Source organism: Amblyomma mixtum, chromosome 10 (genome assembly GCF_055824585.1).
Source record: "Amblyomma mixtum isolate Tamu chromosome 10, ASM5582458v1, whole genome shotgun sequence".
In the NCBI taxonomy this organism is placed as follows: Eukaryota; Metazoa; Arthropoda; class Arachnida; order Ixodida; family Ixodidae; genus Amblyomma; species Amblyomma mixtum.
This window is the reverse complement of record NC_143021.1, coordinates 8,307,376-8,328,130: the sequence shown is the minus strand read 5'-3', so window position 1 is coordinate 8,328,130 and position 20,755 is coordinate 8,307,376. Positions and strand designations below refer to the sequence as shown.

Below are 20,755 nucleotides of genomic sequence, written 5' to 3'. Positions count from 1 at the left end.
CATAGCAGAAAAATACGCATAAAAAATTATTACAGAACGTGCGACCCACACGAAAAAAAAGTGCGAGGTACAGGTACTCAGTAAGAAAATACCACGTCCAGATGCGGCCTCTGCTTTGTTAAGCACCACAGCTTGATTGACAGGCGTGTCCAGCTCCGAGATGCTCGACAGGGTGCGTGGCCGTACAGTAATTTTCGTAGAAAAATACGGGAACTAGTTCCTTCTCCTGGTCGCGAGGGAAAAAGAGAACCTAACTCTCCAACAGTGTGTGCAATGAAGAGAAAGAAAACGAGAAAAGAAAAAGAGCAGGGAAGAAACATCGAAAGAAAGAAAAAAAATGAAACAGGAAAGAAAAAAACTTTAAAGCAGTGCTTTTTCTTCGCACTCAGCAATAATGCAGCCACCCCCGGTTGAGCGAAAATATCGGAAGGAATGTCAAAAATTTAAACTTACAAAGTAAAATTAACAAAGAAAAAAAAAGAAAAAAGAATGTGGCGTTCGCGGGACGACAAGGTGAGTAGACCCGGGGGGGAGGAACGGCACAAATGTGGCATGCAGAAAGGGGTATGACCTCAGACGACAGGGTCAATGTGCTTTGTTTAGTTTCGTACGCCTCTGACCTCGGAAGAGAGGTGAGGGTGCCGTAAGTTTCATTAATGCCATTTTGCACTGTGTTAAATTTAAAAATAAAATATGATTCTTGTTGCTCGCGCTCACGAGTGTTTTTGAAGCCACTCTGTAGTATTGTTACTTTAAGTTCGTCAAACTCGTGGCCTTTATCGCGGAGGTGTAGCGAAAGAGGGAGGTTAGGGAGGGATTGGGTATGTGAGCGGTGATTATTAAATCTGAATCGGAAGCAATTGTCTGTTTGGCCTATGTATTGCATTCGACAGTCACCACACGCGAGCATGTAAATCACGTTGCTGGAATCGCAATATAGGTCTTCCCGGATAGAATGCTTGAAATTTGAATGGGTGCTTTTAGCCAGTGCCGTGGTTTCCATGTGTTTGCAGACTTGGCATCGGCTTTTTCCGCATGGTGTGCAACCTACGAGGGGGTACCCAAAAGAAACCGGACTAAATTTTTTGGTCGGCAAAGCTTCTGTGGAACCGCGTTTTGCCACTAGGAGCGCATAGAACGAACATTCCATAGTCAGTAAGCCGAGTGCCGTCGTTGAAGGAGGTCAGACTAGTTTAGGCAGAGTTTTAGAGTGACGACTGTTTTGTGTAAATGTCGTTTTTGCAATGACTGATTTTCGTGAACAGCGTGCGCCGGTGAAATTCTGATTTTTGCTTGGAAAAAGTTGAATTGGAAACTCTTGAAATATTAAGAAAGACAAGAGCGATGCTATGGGGACAACTCAAGAGTTCCTGAATCGAATCCTGAATCAAAGCAACAATCATGCCAATGGAAAACTTCAAATTCACCTCGCCTCAAGAAAGCTCGTCAGGTGAAACCAAACCTCAAAACAATGCTGATTTGTTTTTCGACGTGAGAGGAGTCGTCCATTGAGAATTTGTTCCGCAGGGTCAGACAGTTTGCCAGGCTTTCTACTTGGATGTTTTGAAAAGATTGGGCAACAGTGTGCGGTGGAAGCGGCCAGATTTGTGGCGGTCGGGTGTCTGGTTTTTCCATCATGGCAATGTCCCTGCTCACACAGCCCTGTCTCTGCGACAGTTCTGGACCAAAAATGGCATGACCCTATTCCTCAACCCTCATACTCTCCCGACCTTGCCCCGTGCTACTTTCTTTGTTTCCTAGAATGAAAAAATAGGTGAATGGAAAGCGTTTCGCCGATGTTGCTGAGGTGAAGAAAAAAAACGACGAAGGCACTGTCAAGCATCACAAAAGATGAATTTAAACAATGTTTTGAAAAATGGAATGAATGATTCGACAAGCGTATCATTGCAAGTGGGGAATACTTTGAAGGAGGTTGAAGGTCTGTGCTTAAAATGTGAACAAATAAGTTCAAACAAAAATAAGTCCGGTTTCTTCTGGGTACCCCCTCGTACAGATCTCGGTTTATTGACTGTCGCATAGACAACATGGTTTTGTAGATTTTTTGGTCTTCTATATGTTACTTGGGGACCGTTGTGAAAATTTTTGAAAGCCGGACACACTGTTCTATGATATTAAAGTGTTTTTTTGGATTTTGTTAATGTTCGGGAGATTATCCTTCCAAGGAATATTAGTCAGATACACCAGGCAAGCTGTCAGAGATGAGTGGCTCGAGAAAAGGTCTAAACTGAGGGATGAAAAAAGCAACATTGCCATTATGGAAAACATGACTGGTCATAACCGACATCTGCTGCGACTGGCAAAGGACTGGGCAAAACAAAATGCATATCAGTATGTCTGGCACAGGAATGGAAAGGTATTCCTGCGCAAAGCAAGTGGCCAGTCGGCAATCGTCGTGCGCAATATGCGTGACCTTCCGTCATAGCATGTTCCAATCTGTCCAACAAATGGGTTTAAAATGTGTTGTCGGAGTTTAAAATGGCTAATGATAGTTACTTTCTTCCAAAAGATGTAAACGTAGTTGCAACGAACCACCACCAAAGTTCACTAAAATGCCTTCATTTAAACGTTCGCTCACTTTGCAACAAAGAGGCAGAAATGGATTGTTTTATCTCTAGTTTTTCCTTTTTGTTTGACGCTGTCATGTTAACTGAAACTTGGTGTAAAGACGATCAAGACAACTTTCGGTTTTCCTGTTATCAGTCCTTCGGCTTAAATCGAAAAAATCGTCGTGGTGGTGAAGTCATGCTGTTGATGAAATCGAATGTAAACTGTGAACTGATTCCTTCTTTTTGTGTGCTATGTGATGATTTTGAAATATTATCAGTTCGTGTAAATAAGCACGTGTTTTCTGTTTGTTATCGGCCCCCAGATGGAAATGTGTCAAGCTTTTTCTCATTTACGGGCAGTTTCTCGATTTTATTTCTGCAAATAGTTTCTTTGTTACCTCGGCCGGCGACTTTAATATAGATATGTTGGCTAACACTAACGAACAAAAAAACATGCAAATGCTTATTACATCAAACGGTTTCGATAATGCAATCACATTACCAACTCGAATTACGAAAGACAATAAAACACTACTAGACCTTTTTGTGAGAAATTTTGACAACACAAACATCACAGCGGGAGCTATATCATGCAGTCTTAGCGACCGTCTTCCGATATTTGTTATGGTAAAGAAGCAGAATTTAGGAGGGTGCAAAAGCCGACCACCCATTTTTTTTCAGCCTATCACTATTCAAATTTAGACAGCTTCAAAACTGAAGTACTGAAGTCAGATTTTACATAGGTAAAGAATGCCGATGATGGGTACGAGAGGTTTATGAACCAATTCCTGGAAATTTACAAGCGACATTTTCCAATAAAAACTTTTAAGCTAGGTAAAAAAATCCGAAAGCCTTGGATAACTCTCACCCTGCGCCGAAAGATCAACGAAAAAAATAGGCTTTACCACCAGTTTATCAAAACAAAAGATCCTGATACCTTAAAGAAATTTAAGACGTACCGAAATAAGTTAAACAAGGAGGTTAAAATAAGCAGATCTAGTTACATTTACTCTAAATTCCAGAGTTGCCTAGAGAAAAGTGACCTCGTATGGAAAAAGTTTAACACTATTTTCAAACGCACGAAACTGTCACCTAGGATCGAGAAGTTGTCAATAAATGACTGTGAAGTGTATGGTTGCGCCCTAGCAGAATCTTTCAATGAGCATTTACTTCATTATTCTGATCATGGTATACTTGACGATATTTACAATTTTATGCCAGTTAGAAATAATTCCTCTGCTTTCCTAAGCCCTGTAACAGAAGATCAAGTTACATCAGTTTTTTCTTCTTTAAATAATAGTTCAAGTGGCGATGCTGAAGGAGTTCAGACACGTCCGGTGAAATATGTGTTGGATGTCTTATGTCCATATTTAACTCATATTTTTAACCTTTGCTTGACAAATGCATGTTTTCCAAAACGAATGCAAATCGCCAAAGTAACTATGCTCTTTAAAAAGGGTGATCCCAATGATATGAATAATTACCGACCCATATCCGTCTTACCCATATTTTCGAAAGGCTCTGCTCGTTCTTTGATGTACACAAACTAATTTCAGATGCTCAATATGGACTTAGGAAAAATAAATCGACCGAATTAGCTTTGCTGGAACAGAAACAGTTTATTTTGTCCGAATTTGAAAAAAAGAACTTTATACTTGGTATTTATGTCGACTTTTCTAAAGCATTCGATTATATTCATCACTTAACTTTGCTGAAGAAACTGGAAATATATGGAATCCGAGGACATTTTCTCGAGCTTATTAAATCATATCACAGTTTACGGCAGCAGTTCATCCAAATTGAACAGTATCGTTCTGAATTAAAATTAAAATCCATAATCAAAGGTGTTTCTCAGGGCAGCATTCTTGGTCCGCTTCTTTTTAACATTTACATCAATGATATCACTAACCTCTCTACTGAGCCTAAGTATGTTTTATATGCCGACGACGCTAGCATATTTCTTTCTGCTCCAGATGCCACATCTTACACAGCGACGCGAACTCTCTCCTTACCAAGCTTAAAACGTGGTCAATAGCGAATCTTTTAAGCATAAATGTTAATAAGACGAAAGCTGTAATATTTAGACCTAAATCTAGGCAGTTAAATTTTCATGTAAGTTTAATTTATAGTGGAGCACCAATAGAAATCACAAATAATATCAAAATTCTGGGTGTTATATTTTCTCAGAGTATGCTATGGGATGGTCACATTGATGCTGTTTTAACCAAGTTATCTCGAGCAGTTGGCATTATTTCCCGTTACAGAGCTTTTCTTCCGTATCAAGTAAAGATTCTGCTTTATAATTCCCTGTTTTACTCTCATCTTAATTACTGTTTTTTAATCTGGGGCACAACCACGTATACAAATTTGCAAAAGATCTTCGTACTTAAAAAAAAACTTATCAGAATACTTTTCAATCAATCATACAACAGTCACTCGCAAGGTCTTTTCCCAAAAGCAAACATAATACCAGTATTCAATCTATACAATTATATGCTAACACTTGCATTCCAGCGCGAATTAAAAAATCATCTTGAATCTTTGCATGAGTTGTCTTTGCTGGAAAAGAGAACTGTTTGTTACCCTACCCGTCATAAAGAGGAGTGGATTGTACCAACTCCTAGAACCAACTATGCAATGGAAAAATTATCCTTCACCCTTCCAACACTTTTAAATAACTATAAAAAATCCGGGACTGACCTGTTTAATATCTAAACGCGAATTACGACAGCTTCACTGCATACACTCCTAAAAATTGTACCTGTGTTCCTATGATATGTATATTTAATCTTTTGTTTATTGTACCTCTTTGTGCCCTCTGTATTTATTGCATTGTTGTTGTTTTTTCTTCTTTTTTTTCTTTCTACTGTATTTTATTTTGGCTCTGCTAAATCGCGGAGAGTTTACATGTGTATATTTATGTTGTTCCATGCCTTGCTGCTGTTGCCCTGTAGAGGGGGGCTGTGGGCCTTTGTCAAGTTGCCGTTTACTAGCAGCTTTTACCCACAACCTCCTCCATCATACCGATGGAAATAAAGATTATTATTATTATTATTATTATTACTTGTGAAGGTTAGTATGAGATTACAGCGCTGTGATGTTGGCTGAGATTCTTTAATGACATGATTAATATTAGTTGCGTCTGCCTTTTTAATGGCATCGTTGATTACAGAAGACGGGTAATGTTGTTTGTTTAGAGTGTCCCGCATGCGATTAGCATTCTCGTGAAAATCTTCCGATCGTGAGCAAATTCGTTTGAATCTGATGGCACTAATGGCGTTTGAATTTGATGGCATGGTATGGGATTGAAGTTTCGCAGTGGCGTGGGTGGCAGCTGTTGAAATGAAGATCCTGTTGTCTGTCTGGGGGTTTTTTATAGACACTAGTGATTAATGTACTTCCTTCTACTCGAACCAGAACATCCAGGAAGTTAATTTCATTCGTTGAGTAGTTTGTGTGTGAAAGAGATATTGGGGTGGATTTTGTTGAATGAGGAGATAAAATGGATGAGTTCGTCCTCGGCTTCTGTCCAAACTATGAATATGTCAACCAGAAAGCGATTGTAAAAAGCTGGCTTTATTGGATACGAGGAGAGAAAGTCTGATTCAATTTTATTCATCAATATGTTGGCGTAATTTGGAGCGATTTTTGTGCCCATAGCTGTACCGCTAGTTTGAAGATAATATGAGTTGTTAAATTCAAAGGTGTTAAGTTTAAGGACCAAATTTGCAAGTGTCTCGAAGGCACTTGGACTAGGGGTGGCTAGAATTTTGTATTCTTTATATGATCCGACCATTGCCTGAATTCCGTCGTCATGTGGGATGTTAGCGTAAATGTTACCACGTCCAAGGTAACCTTGGACGTGGTATCCAATGTCAATTATCCAATATCACGTTCCCTTGAGGAAAGGTGACATTGGATAATTCTTTCAGGAAGTGATTAGTGCCACGTATGTAAGATGGATGTTTCGGAGGTATATGTTTGATGAGAGAATCGATATACTCTGAGATCGGTTCTGTTATTGTGCCAATACCAGAAACAATCGGTCTCCCTGGATGATTCTGTTTGTGCATTTTCGGAAGCATGTAGAAGCGCCCCGCGGAGGCATTTCTTGGCGTAAGCGCCTTACCTACTCGTTGTGGTAATTCATCTTCATCTGTTAGTTTATTGATAGTTTTCTTTACGATGTTCTTTTGTTGAGCGGTCGGGTCTGATGGGAGTTTAGTATAGAATTTTGGGTTGTTGTGCTGGCGGTTGCCCTCCGGAATGTAGTTATCTGTGTCTAAAATACCTGTGCCTCCACCTTTGTCGGCGGGCTTAATGATAATGTCGGTTCGTTTCCTAAGTGAGCCTAAGGCATTACGCTCTTTTTTGTGAGGTTAGGTGGCCCAGAATTTCGTGTCCCTAAAGCTTGAAGAATCTCCTTTTGTACCGCTTTTATATATAGGTCTAGATGTCTGTCGCTACCAGTTTTGGGTGTCCACTGTTCCTGAAGTTGGGGGTACCGAACATTATTTGTGTTCGGTTTGTCGAAGAAGTACTCCCGTAATCTGAGAGTTCGCGAAAAGATATCTAGAACCTGGAGTAACTTGTACTCGTTAAACTTGCCATGGCTTGGGCAGAATTTTAGGCCACGCGACAGAACAGACTTTTCCTCGGGGGTGAGCTCTGAGCTTGACAGGTTAATTATATTTTCCGGAAGGTGTGGCTCTTCAGGTGTTCGGTCTAATGTGGTTGGATGCTGGTTTACGGTTTCGTTGTAATTGTTGGGTGTGGGTATGTGACTTAATATCATAGAACAGAGTGACCGGCTTTCAAAAATTTCCACAACAGTCCCCCAAGTAACATATTGTCACGTAGTGGTAACTGCAGTACGGAAACAGGAAAACAGCGACAACGTCTTCGAAACGAAACTCTTTATTCGGGCTGACTTGCGCCCGCAAAGAACTGAATCACTCGGACGGCGGCGTAGCAACAAGCGTGCTCGGCGGTCGTCCAACAGAACGCCCGACGCTGTCGGCCGTGCTCTTTTTAAAGCTGATAGCGAACATTCGAGATAAAGCTTAGGAAGTTACTAGAACCTTCTGGCACAAACTAGAATCGGCTCCGTCCGGATGCGATCAATCGAGATAAATCTAGGTGCGTCTTGCGTCAAAAACGAAGCGATAAAGCGGCGCGTCGGAAGCCTTGAATCATGGACAAACAAATACTACAAACGAATGCTACAAAGATTCCCGGCATACTCCCCTCTCAAAGACGCATCGACTCGATGCTTTAGAACATAATGCGGCTATAAACAATCAAAAACGGATTGTGCAAAAATAAACACCGAATGTGGAAACACGGCGTCCTCTAGCGTGCATGATAGGGCTTTAGGCGTACGACATGGACTACTTCTGGTCGTACGCGGCGTCGCTGGGATGCAGTCATTTGGTCACGAACGACTTCATAGTCCAGTTCACCTAGCCGACGAAGAACCTTGTACGGGCCGAAATAGCGGCACAAAAACCTTTTCACTCAATCCTCGGCGGCGATTGGGCGTCGAAACCCACACTCGGTCTCCTGGCTTGAATTCCGCGTTGCGTCTTCGTAGGTTGTAGCGTCTGGCGTCGGTCCGCTGCTGGTCTTTGAACCTTAATCGGGCAAGTCTTCGGGCTTCTTCTGCGCGTTGTAGGTAGGCGGCGACGTCGAGATAATCTTCCTCGGTAACGTTCGCCAGCATGGCGTCCAGCGTGGTCGTGGCCTCTCTGCCATGGACGAGCCTAAAAGGCGTCATCTGGGTGGTCTCCTGCACTGCGGTGTTGTAGGCGATGACTACGTAATGCAAGATGACGTCCCAGGTCTTGTGTTCGGCATCGACATATATGGCGAGCATATCGGAGATGGATTTGTTGAGGCGCTCGGTCAGTCCGTTGGTCTGCGGGTGGTATGCAGTTGTTCTCCGGTGGCTGGTTTGGCTCTAATGGAGGATGGCTTGCGTCACTTCCGCCGTGAATGCTATTCCTTTGTCAGTGATGAGCACATCGGGGGCGCCATGTCGCAGAAGAATGTTCTCCACGAAAAATTTGGCGACTTCTTCTGCCGTTCCATTCGGTAGGGCTTTTGCCTCGGCGTAGCGGGTCAGGTAGTCGGTCGCTATAATGATCCACTTATTTCCAGGTGTTGATTTCGGAAAAGGGCCAGGCAAGTCCATGCCGATCTGCTGAAAAGGCCTTGAGGGGGGTTCCATGGGGTTCAGAAATCCTGCTGGTCGTCTTGGAGGGGTCTTTCGTCGCTGACAATCTCGGCAGGTTTTCACATAATATGCGACATCGGCAGACAGTTGGTGCCAGTAATGCTCGTTTTGAATGCGGCGGAGGGTGCGAGAAAACCCGAGATGTCCAGCAGTTGGCTCGTCGTGTGAGGCCTTAAGAACTTCTCCGCGCAGACTTATAGGTACAACAAGGAGGTAGGCTGTCTTGTTCGCTGCAAAGTTTTTCTTCACGAGCACATCTCTGTAGACAGAAGGAAGACAATCCTCGCTTGAACAATGCGGGGGGTGAAGAAACTTTGCCTTCCAAGTATTTGATGATGCATTTGATGTCAGGGTCCGCGCGTTGCTGTTGTACAAAAGAGCTGGAGCTGTTGGGTCCCAGGAAGGCGTCCTCATCGTCGTCCGGCGGTGGTGCATCTACAGGGGCTCGTGACAGGCAGTCGGCGTCAGAGTGCTTGCGTCCGGGCTTGTAAACGACGGTTACATCAAACTCCTGGAGCCACACACTCCATCGTGCGAGGCGGCCGGAGGGGTACTTCAGACAGGCGAGCCAGCACAGTGCATGGTGATCGCTGACCACCTTGAACGGTCGTCCGTACAGGTAGGGTCGGAATTTCGACGTAGCCAGGATGATGGCAAGGCACTCCTTCTCAGTTGTAGAATAATTAGTTTCAGCTTTGGTCAGGGAACGGCTGGCGTAAGTGATGACCTTCTCCACTCCGTCGGTTTTCTGAGCGAGGACAGCACCTAGGCTCACACTACTTGCGTCGGTATGAATTTCATTCTCGGCGTTTTCATCAAAGTGCGCGAGGATCGGTGGGGTCTATAAACGGCGCTGAATTTCCTTGAAGGCTTTCCCATTTAAATGGCACATCTGCCTTTGTCAGGTGGGTCAGTGGCTCGGCGATGCGCGAAAAGTTTTTGACGAAACGTCGGTAATACGCGCACAGTCCGCGGAATCTGCGCACAGCTTTCTGATCGGCCGGTGGCGGAAAACATTGCAATAGCAGCTGTTTTCTGCGGGTCTGGGCGCACTCCCTCCTTGCTAAAAATGTGGCCTAGAAACAGCAGCTCTTTATAGGCCAAGTGGCATTTCTCTGCTTTCAAGGTTAGCCCGGACAATTTGATTGCGTCTAGTACTGTTCGAAGCCTTTTCAGGTGCTCCTCAACGTTCGATGCGAAGGAAACTACGTCATCTAAATATACCAGACAAATCTGCCACTTCAGGCCTGCCAGCACTTTATCCATTACTCGCTGAAATGTCGCTGGTGCGGAAGAGAGACCAAACGGCATCACCTTGAACTCGAAGAGGCCATCTCGAGTGATGAATGCGGTCCTATCGCGATCTCTCTCGTCGACCTCTATTTGCCAGTAGCCGCTCTTCAGGTCCATCGATGAGGAGTACTTAGCGTTGCAGAGCCGATCAAGTGTGTCGTCCATGCGGGGGAGAGGGTACACATCCTTCTTTGTGATGTTGTTCAAGCGGCGGTAATCAACGCAGAATCGAAGTGCACCGTCTTTCTTTCTCACTAGAACAACCAGTGCCACCCATGGGCTCTTGAAGGCTGACTAACGTCGTCGCACAGCATTTCTTCCACTTGGTCCCGGATGGCTTGTCGTTCTCGCGGAGACACTCGGTAGGGGCTTTGGCGCAGAGGTCGGGCGTGCTGGTCGGTTATAATCGAATGTTTGGGAATTGGCGTTTGTCGGACTTTCGGCGACGACGAGAAGCACTCCACTGTAGCTCCGAAGGAGATTACGGATCTGGTCTTGTCTCGTCCGGGGCAGCCTGGGTTTATGCCCAAAATGGGCGAGTCCTCATGGTCAGGTGAATCGTCTACGGATGGATCGGAGAGGGCGAATGAGTCTCGTACGTCGGATATTTCGTCGAGGAAAGCAATCGTCGTTCCTCTGTTAACGTGCCTGTATTCTTCGCTGAAGTTTGTCAGGAGTACTTCGGCTTGTCCTTGCCGGTAATGTGCGATGCCTCTGGCGATGCCGATTCCTCGGTCGAGAAGGAACTGCATGTTCCCCTCGATAATGGGCTCTGTGTTATTCGCTTCCGTGGCGCCTACGGTGACTATGACACTTGAGCGGGGTGGGACACTCACTTGTTCCTCCAGGACACTAAGTGCAACATGATGTTCCGGAGTTCTCATCGACGGAATGGCCTCGTCCGTTGAAAGTGTGATCATCTTGGATCGCAGGGCGATGATCGCCTGATGCTCATTGAGGAAATCCATGCCCAAGATCACTTCGCGAGAACATTGGCGTAGCACTTCGCAGGTCGCAGGATAGGTATGTTCCTTGAGAGTCACTCGCGCTGTGCATCGTCCTGATGGCGTAATGACGTGGCCCCCTGCGGTGCGAGTTTGTGGACCGTCTCAAGCAGTAATTACTTTCCTCAGCTGCGCAGCGAATGGTCCGCTCATCACCGAATAATCAGCTCCTCTTTCGACTAGAGCTGTGACTTGCCAGCCGTCGACAACCACTTCTAAGTCAGATGTCCTGGTTCTGGAGTTGCAAGTCGGCCTCGGTGTCGGGTTACGGCTTCGTCGGGTATGTGAACCGGGGATGGGGCGTTTGGTCTAAGCTTTTCTTGATGGCGGTGTCGTCTTGAATGTGGTTCGCGTCGTGGTCGAGGTTGTCGTATTATACGGCGTCGGCGTAGTGGGTGCGGCTTCTTCATACGGCGTGGTCGCTGGAGGATCTTCGTCGTTTCCTCGGTAAGCAACCTGACCTCCACAGGTTGCTTTATTTAGTTTCCCCTACGAGGGCTAGGGGGCCTTCCTCGGGCAGCCGCGGCGTAGCTTCGGCCTGGTGAGGCAAATCGTGTGGTGGACGGCGACGGGGAGCGGAAAGGCGACGGGGAGCGGGAAAGACGACTTGAAGACACGTACTCCCCTCTGCGCAGGTAGTCGTCGATTTCCCGTGGTCGCTGGCCGGGAAGCGGTCGTGGGGCGTCGATGGCGAAACCTCTCAGGCTGATGCGTCTGTACGGGCAGTGGCGAAGTATGTGCCCGGCATGGCCACAATGGAAACACAGTGGGCGGTTATCGGGAGTCCTCCACTGGTCGCATTTCCTAGTTCCGTTGCGTCGCTCGTAAGGTGGTCGGGCGGTAGCTAGAAGTCGTCGTTCTTGTAGAGCTGGTGCCCGTCGAAGAGGGCTTGGGGGGGGGGGGGGGTCTCGTCGGGGCGCAGGACTGCGTAATGCGGCGGAGTAGTTCGCGGCTTCAACTTCCGTTGGGTTCGTCTGTGGCGGGGACCCAAGTGCGTACTGAGCTTCTTCACGGTTGATGTCCATGAGCGACGCTACCTGAGGCGGCTGCGTCTGCTGCGTTGCGGATGGTAGCAGCCGACGAAGTTCTTCGCGAACAATTTCACGTGTCAAATCTCGCAGGTTATCCCCGCTTGCAGGGGTATCTCCTGGAGGACTTGCCGTCAGCACTTGAAGTGGTCGGTTGTAGTGACGGGTCCGCGCGTCAAGGGTCTTTTCGATTGATGAAGCTTCAGCTACAAACTAAGTGACGGTTGTTGGAGGATCCCGGATCAGGCCGGCGAAGAGTTGCCCCTTCACGCCACGCATCAGGAAGGAGAGCTTCTTTTCCTCAGTCATGTCAGGGTTGGCGCGGCTGAAAAGTCGTTTCATATTTTCCACATATTGCCACCTAGCATTGCCAGGTGGCGCATAGCTGCTGACGCTGCTGCGGTGAGCCAGCGGAACAGAGCGAGAGTTGGGCGGTTCTGTGGGTAGAACTGCAGGACGGTGTGTGTGTACACCGTGGCGCTGAGGGAGGTTTCCCTGCGGGGGGGCTTTCTTCTCCTCACGTAGAGTGAAAGGCCGTTGCGCTAGGGCGTGCGTGCGCCCAGTGCCAGCGTTAGGGCATTGCTCGCGTTCGAACCGCGTTGGCCGAAGGGTACCCTACCACCTTTAGCAGGCTGCGAGGTTGTTCGAAACTGGGTTTGGCCCGCAAGGGGCACAACGGGGTTTACGGAGCTTCTCCTAAGCGTACACCCCTAAAGGAAGCCGAGCCCCAGGCCGGGGGACGTTGGTACCCTTTTGACCGGTGGGTGCCCGGCGGTGGGTTTCGAACCACCCACCTCCCGCAGCCGAGACGGGCGCTCAAACCACTAGGCCACGACTGCGGTTTCCCAGCACAAAACTTGGGATGAGGTCCTGCCGTATGTCACCTTCGGCTATAACACCGCCCTGCAGGAAACTACGCGCTTTACACCGTTCCGCCTTGTGTACGGACGTGAAGTTCAGAGCATGCTTGATGCCATGTTCCCGTGCCCAGAGGATGACCAACTCGACGCAGACGCTCAACAATTTGCCCAACGTGCTGAAGAAGCCCGTCAGCTGGCCCGCGTGCACATCGGGCAACAGCAGAGCACCGATGCGCGCCGTTACGACCTTCGCCACCGACAGGTTGACTACAAACCCGGTGACCATGTCTGGGTATGGACTCCTGTCCGTCGCCAAGGCTTGTGCGAGAAACTGCTCTGCCGCTATTTTGGCCCTTACAGAGTGATCCGGCGTGTGAGTGACGTAAACTATGAAGTGGTTCCGGACGGTGTTGCGCAACCCCGACGCCGACAGCCCAGCTCCGACATTGTGCACGTTGTACGGCTTAAACCGTACTATACTCGGTGACGCAGACGTGTTGATGTTTTGGAACGCTTCAGTTGTGGAACTTTGCTCGTGTTTTGTTTATTTTTTGTTACGTTGACAGCGCTCTTTTTTTTCCATAAGGGAGGAATAATGCCACCTAGCATTGCCAGGTGACGCATAGCTGCTGACGACGAAGAAGTAGGGCTCGCGCCGTGTGGAGTCTGTCGCCGTGGCCTTGTCTGTCTTCGCACTTGTTATTAAAGCCCCCGTCGTCAACAAGTACGTTACAATATTCAGTCACAGTCTAGTTTGGGCGTTGAATTCTTGATTGCAGGAGGACCTCCGCCCGTACCCACTAGCTGCTTCTTGAAGGTAGCCCAGGTCGTGAAGGAAGATTCGTGGTTTTCAAACCACGTTCTCGCAGTGCCATGTAATGCAAAATAAACATTTCGAAGCTTAGCGCTGTTGTCCCAGGTGTTCAACGCTGCTACACGGTCGTACACTCCAGCCAGTCTTCTACATCCTCATGTGGTTCTCCACGGAAAGATGGAGCCTCACGTAAGCTAAACTGGGCTAGTCGGAGCAATTGCATCTTCGAAAAACGTAGCGCGAAACACAAGACACAGGTAAGGTGAAGACAGGACACGAGCCTCACGTGGTTGGCGAAGCACGACGGGCGTTGGTTGTGCACCAGGTTCCATCGTGAGGGGCATAACTGGATAGCAGGTGCGCACCTCCACCAGATGTCACGTAGTGTTGGCTGCAGTACGGCGAACAGGAAAACAGCGAGAACGTCTTTGAAACCCAACTCTTTATTCGGGCTGACTTGCGCCCGCAAAGAAATGAATCACTCGGCGGCGGCGTAGCAGCAAGCGGGCTCGGCGGTCGTCGAACAGAATGCCCGCCGCTGTCGGCCGTGCTCTTTTTAACGATAATATCGAACATTCGAGATAAAGCTTAGCAAGTTACTAGAACCTTCTGGCGCTAACTAGAATCTGCTCCGTCCAGATGCGATCAATCGAGATAAATCTAGGCGCGTCTTGCGTCACAAACGAAGCGATAAAGCGGCGCGTCGGAAGCCATGAAGCATGAACAAACAAATACTACAAACGAACGCTACAAAAATTCGCGGCAATATAGAAGACCAAAAAAATCTACAAAACCATGTTGTCCATTCGACAGTCAATAAACCGAGAGCTGTAGGTTGCACACCATGCGGAAGAAGCCGATGCCAAGTCTGCAAACACATGGAAACCATGACACTAGCTAAAAGCGCCCCTTCAAATTTCAAGCATTCTATCCGGGAGGACCTAAATTGCGATTCCAGCAACGTGGCTTACATGCTCGAGTGGGGCGACTGTCCAATGCAATACATAGGCCAAACAGACAATTCCTTCCGATTAAGATTTAATAACCACCGCTCACATACTCAATCCCTCCCCAACTTCCCTCTTTCGAAACACCTCAGCGAGAAAGGCCACGAGTTTGACAAAGTTAAAGTAAGAATACTACAGAGTGGCTCCAAAAACACTCGTGAGCGCGAGCAACGAGAATCATATTTTCTTTTTAAATTTAACACAGTGCAAAATGGCAATAAGTAAACTTACGGCACCCTCACCTCTCTTCCGAGGTCAGAGGCCTACGAAACTAAACGAAGCACCATTGACCCTGTCGTCTGAGGTCATACCCCTTTCTGCATGCCACATTTGTGCCGTTCCGTCCCCCCCCCCCCCCCCGGGTCTGCTCACCTTTCTTTTTTCTTTTTCATTTTAATTTTACTATGTAAGCTTAAATTTTTGGCATTCCTTCCGATACTTCCGCTCAACCAGGGGTGGGTGCATTATTGCTGAGTGCAAAGAAAAAGCACTGCTTTAAAGTTTTTTTTGTTTCCTGTTTCACTTGTTTTCTTCCTTCCGAGGTTTCTTCCCTGCTTCTTTTCGTTTTCTCGTTTTCTTTGCAGACAGGCCGCTCTTCCTGTCTGCATCTTTTCTGTGTCCTGTCTCCTGCGTAGTTTTATGTCTTCAGAATGTCTTACCAACTAGCCTCTCACACACACTTCTAGACTTCTCGTTTTCTTTGTCTTGCTTGCACACTCTGTTGGAGAGTCAGGTTCTTTTTTTTCCTCGCGACCAGGAGAAGGGACAAGTTTCCGCATTTTTCTACGAAAATTACTGTACGGCCACGCACCTTGTCGATCATCTCGGAGCTGGACACGCCTGTCAATCAAGCTGTGGTGCTTAACAAAGCAGAGGCCACATCTGGACGTAGTATTTTCTTACTGAGTACCTGTTCCTCGCACTTTTATTTTTCGTGTGAGTCGCACGTTCTGTAACAATTTTTTATGTGTGTTTTTTATGTCCTACTGCCAAACCATCGATCTGCATCGCTCAACACTAGTTGAGGTGTGTCCAGCAGGTTACCAGGCACCCGTAGACACCATTTTCATCCAGGTGGGCGTGCCTTTGGCAATTTTACGGGGTTGTGTCCGTCGATCACATTGGCGCCGCTGCTAAGCCTAAGGCTTGGCGACGACGCCGGGCCGCTGACGCGGCACTAGGCGCGGCCACCATGAGTCTTGCACGGGGCTACTACCCGGAAAGCATGCAAGTAGTGCAGCTACAGGCTGCGATGAAACCAGTCTTCGATGAAGCCACCGAATATGCTATTCGGAAGAAATTAGAAGAGCAAGAGCAAGCGTCCGCGAGGCGCGTGAGCTCGGAACGCCAGGAACGCTTGCGCGGTGGAGACGCTGCTGACGGCCTCGACCCCACTTCGGCGCCAAGCAAACCGCTTCAACCGAGGCGTTGGAGACCAGAGGTGGTGCCCAAGTTCGGCACTGAGGACTCTGTTGTTGTCGTGAAACCCAAGGGAACGCTGAACTTGTCAAATTACAAGGGTACCCATCAGATAGGAGAAGCTATATATGCTGCGGCCGGCATCGAACGCAAATCACAAGCGCTTGCAATTTGGCCAGCGTGGGATCAGAACATAGTCACTGTTGGAATCCGAGACGCAGCGCTTATTCGGCAAGTCCTCGCGGTGGAGTCTACGGATTGGCGGCCAATTACAAACGGTGCAGGTTTACCTCAGGATGCCCGAAAATACGTGCCGTGGAGTAATTCAAGTGGCTTCCAAAGTGTTGGAAGCAGATATTGCTCAAGCTATTTCCTCGCCAGGCACTCCCGTGGTGGGTGTGAGGAAATTAGGAAAGTTGAACGCGGCGGTGATTACATTCGAGGGCCTTAAAGTGCCGTTCAACGTGTTTTACTGGGGAGAGGCTGTGCCCGTCCGTCTTTACCGGAAGACCACACCAGCTTGCACCCGCTGCGGAACAGTGGGACATAGAGCGGACTTTTGCCCTAATCCACGAGATAAGCTCTGCCGGGCATGTGGAACTATCATCCAAGAAGAGGGGCACGAGTGCCAGCCCCGATGCCTAGTCTGTGGAGGCGGACATCTCACGAACTCCACGGACTGCACCTGGAAATAGAGGAATGGTGCCGGAGCCGGGCGGTAGCTTGGCGGAAGAAAATCCAGCAACCAGCGTAAATCCAGAGAGGACCGGAAGAATTCAGGGCCTGTCCCGCAATCACAGAAGAAGCGGATGGGGACTCCGTCGCCGGGTCCCGCAGCGAGGACCGCAACGGGGGCGTCCCGGCAGGGGCCTGAAGGAAGCGGTCGTCCAGGTGACAAGAAATCGGGAAAAGCCGGATCGGAGGAGACCACGGGAAGCAAGATGAGCCGGGCACAAGTTGCCGCTTCCCCGCCTCCCACGTTGGCTGTTGAGAAACTTAAGGAGGAAAATAGCAGATTAAAAGAGGAACTAGCGAAGTATAAAAGTCAGGAACTGGGAACATCGGCAGGGGGAGAAAATATGCCAGAAACGCCTGGGGTATCTGCAATGGAGGAGGATGCTTCCCTCCCTCCTACTCAGCAGGCACTAACTCCTGTCCCCCAGGGTGAGAAAAAGCAGGAGGGGGAGAGAAACAGTAACGTAGTGGCAACGGAGACCGATAAGGGGGCTGGTGTCAGAAAGAAGCCAGGATTGAGGCTATTGTGGAGCAATGTTTGCTGAACGACCTTCCGCGTTTGGAAGCTCGCATAACGCAAAATATACAGGTGAGCCTCGAAGGAACTCTACAAATTATTATTGAAAAAAACGTTCAGGCAGCTGTTGAGAGGGGAATTCAGGCAGCGGTAGAGCGGGTCTTACAGGGCATCTTAGAGCCCCGTCTGATTAAGCTGCAAGCCTTTGAAATCAGAATCGATCAGAAACTTTAGGAGCTTGCGGAGTGTACGCGGGCGAAGGTTCCGAAATTAACTGGCCGCGTGACTAATAGGCAGCTTGCAGCTGATGATTCGCCCAACACCGGGGCGGACGCACCAAGCGCGATTTCCTTTATTGTTCAACATGGCCCGCCCTCCTAAATTGCAGATTTTGCAGTGGAACTGCCGGGGGTTTAGAAAGAAGAGGGATTCGCTACAGCAATACGTAGACTCTTTGGATAAATTACCAGATATTATTGCATTGCAGGACGTGAATACGGAAGCCAAACTCAGACCATACAGCACGCATCAAAACAGCTCATCTACTTGTATTCTGGTGCATAAGGATTGCACGGCTGTGACAATTGAGCTGGAGTTAGTCACTGAGGTGGAACATATATTTATTCAGCTTTTACCGAACGTACGCACTAGCCGAAGTGCGTATGTGTTGAACATATATAGTCGACCGAAGGACAGGGGTGCGTCTTTCGATGAGATTTTCCAAAAGGCCGCGCAATTGGCAAAAAGTGCACCTCTCATCATTCTGGGGGATTTTAACGCGTATAGCTTCTTGTGGGGATGTAGTAAGGAGGATATTAAGGGCAGGAGACTCGCTGCGGCCATATCGGACCTAGCACTGACGATTCTCACTGACCCACAGCATCCCACGAGGATTGGCAACAGTGTCTCGAGAGATACTTGTCCAGATCTCTCGTTGGTTAAAGGAGCGAGAAACTATGATTGGCACAGCACGCAGGAGACCTTAGGGAGTGACCACTGCATTGTCAAGATCTGCGTCGACTACAATAAGCATCGCAGACCGAGAGGGAATGCACGGCTCACGGACTGGTCGTTGTTCCGACTGGCGGAAGACTCTATGCTCAACGCGCCCATTGAAAAGTACGAGGAGTGGGCTGAGTCGCTGCTGAGAGTCAGAGACCGCTTCACACGTACGCTTCAGACATCAGAAGAAGTCCCGGCTATTGACAACCACCTACTACATCTATGGGAGGCCAGAAGAAGTCTGACACGGCGGTGGAAAAGGCAAAAACAACCGCAAGCTCGAGATGAAGATCGCGAAATTAAACTTGCAAGCAGAAGATTATGCACAATCCCTGGCCAAAAACCACTGGTTGGCCAAATGCGACTCCATGAAAGGCACCCTTAGCACCAAGGCGGCGTGTAGTCTTCTTAGATGTTTGATAGAGCCCTCCAAGTCTCGCGGGGATCAGCAACGTAATCTGAAGAGAGCCCCACACGGCTTCGCGGGCACGGACCAGCAGCTAGTTGCTGCCCTCGTGAGCAAGTACCTCTTTACAGTGAAAGACAACGAGCCCGTACGGGATTATGAGGGTATGGACAATCCGAACCTGGACAGAGAGTTCGAAGTCGAGGAAATACAGGCGGCGCTTATGGCCATGAGGCGGGGCACGGCGCCAGGGAACGACAGGGTGACGGTGGGATTGCTTGTCAATCTCAATCAGCAAGCGCTTGAACATCTCACGCAGTAATCAAATCAAATCAAATCAAGTTTATTTCACATTTACAGTACATGGTTATGGGGTATACACATCAGGAGGCCCAAAAGTCGAAACTGCAAATAGGGCCTCCTATGGCTACATAAACAGAATACATAAACCGGCGCATGCACAACAATAAGAGGTAAAAAAAATAAGGCAAATAAAGCGACAAAAAGGAAAGAAATGTACAGCAAATGAATGTTACATAGTGATTGCAAACACAAAAACGTTATTAAACATCTAAGGATTCAAACAAGTGGTGTTTTAACATTTTTTTGAATTTGTACAATGACATTGGGGTTTTCAGGGAAGGGAGCAAATTATTCCAAGTGGAGATGGCAAAGAACGATGTAGTTTGCTTTCCATAATTAGTCCGTACTTTTGGCAACAATAAATTGTTGGACAAAGCAAAACGCGTGACGTTATTATTTGTAATTATATTTTCAGGGACAAAATTAACACATACATACTTATTGATGACTTTGAAAAGAAAAACCAGGACCTGAAATTTGTGTAGATGTTCAAGGGGCAGAACATGCAGTGAATGGAACAAAGGTGCAGACGGCTCGGTAAAAGAAGAAAAAGTGATGATTCTAAGTGCTTGTTTTTGCATAGAAATGAGTATAGAAAGATGACTTCTGTATGTGCTACCCCATGAAGTGATACAGTAATTAATATGGGAGTGTATGAATGCGTAATAGATTGAAAGCAACGTATGCAAGCTGAAGGCCTTGTTCTGATAAGAGCCCTTATTCCGAAACGAATTTTATTAACAACGGAGGCAACATGATGATTAAACTTTAGGTTCGAGTCAACTATCACACCAAGAAATGTAGCAGAATGTGTTTGCGGTATGGAAACATTATTGATAGCTACTGATAAATGTGAAGTAATTTTTTATTGAGGGGCTTGAAATGCCACAAAACTGGTTTTAGACGGATTAATGTTAATACAGTTAGCGTGACTCCAGTTCTCTAAAGATAGCAGCAACGAGTCAAGATTTGTGGCTAATTCAGAAGACGTGTTACCAGTTGCCATGATGGTTGTGTCGTCAGCGTACAAGAGACATTGGGTTGTATTTAAGTCTGAAGGTCATTAATATAGGTTAGAAAAAGGAGGGGACCTAGAATTGAACCTTGGGGCACTCCTTCATTAATTAGTCTAGGAGATGACAATGTACCTTCAATACACACGCTCTGGTACCTGTCGGATAAATAACTTTTGATCAGGGTCAACGCCGGGCCTGTAATACCATAGCTTTCGAGTTTAGAAAAAAGAATGCAGTGATTAATATTATCGAAGGCTTTCGTATAGTCTATGAAGACAGCGCCGGCTATCATACCGCTGTCAAGTTGTGTTTTGATCCAGTCAGAGAAATATAATAGGGCACTTTCCGTTGAATGACCACGTCTAAAACCGAATTGAAAAGGAGACAAGATATTAAATTTGGCGTAATAGGAATGTATTTGTATTTCTAGTAGCTTTTCTGCAACCTTGCTTAGGAAGGGAAGTATAGAAATAGGGCGGCAATTCTGCA

General features: G+C 47.3%; 1 pseudogene; it reads left to right on the top strand.

Moving 5' to 3' along the window:
- The first annotated feature begins 16,000 nt into the window (after positions 1-16,000).
- Positions 16,001-16,922, top strand: LOC149325086 (uncharacterized; annotated as a pseudogene).
- Positions 16,923-20,755: the final 3,833 nt, after the last annotated feature.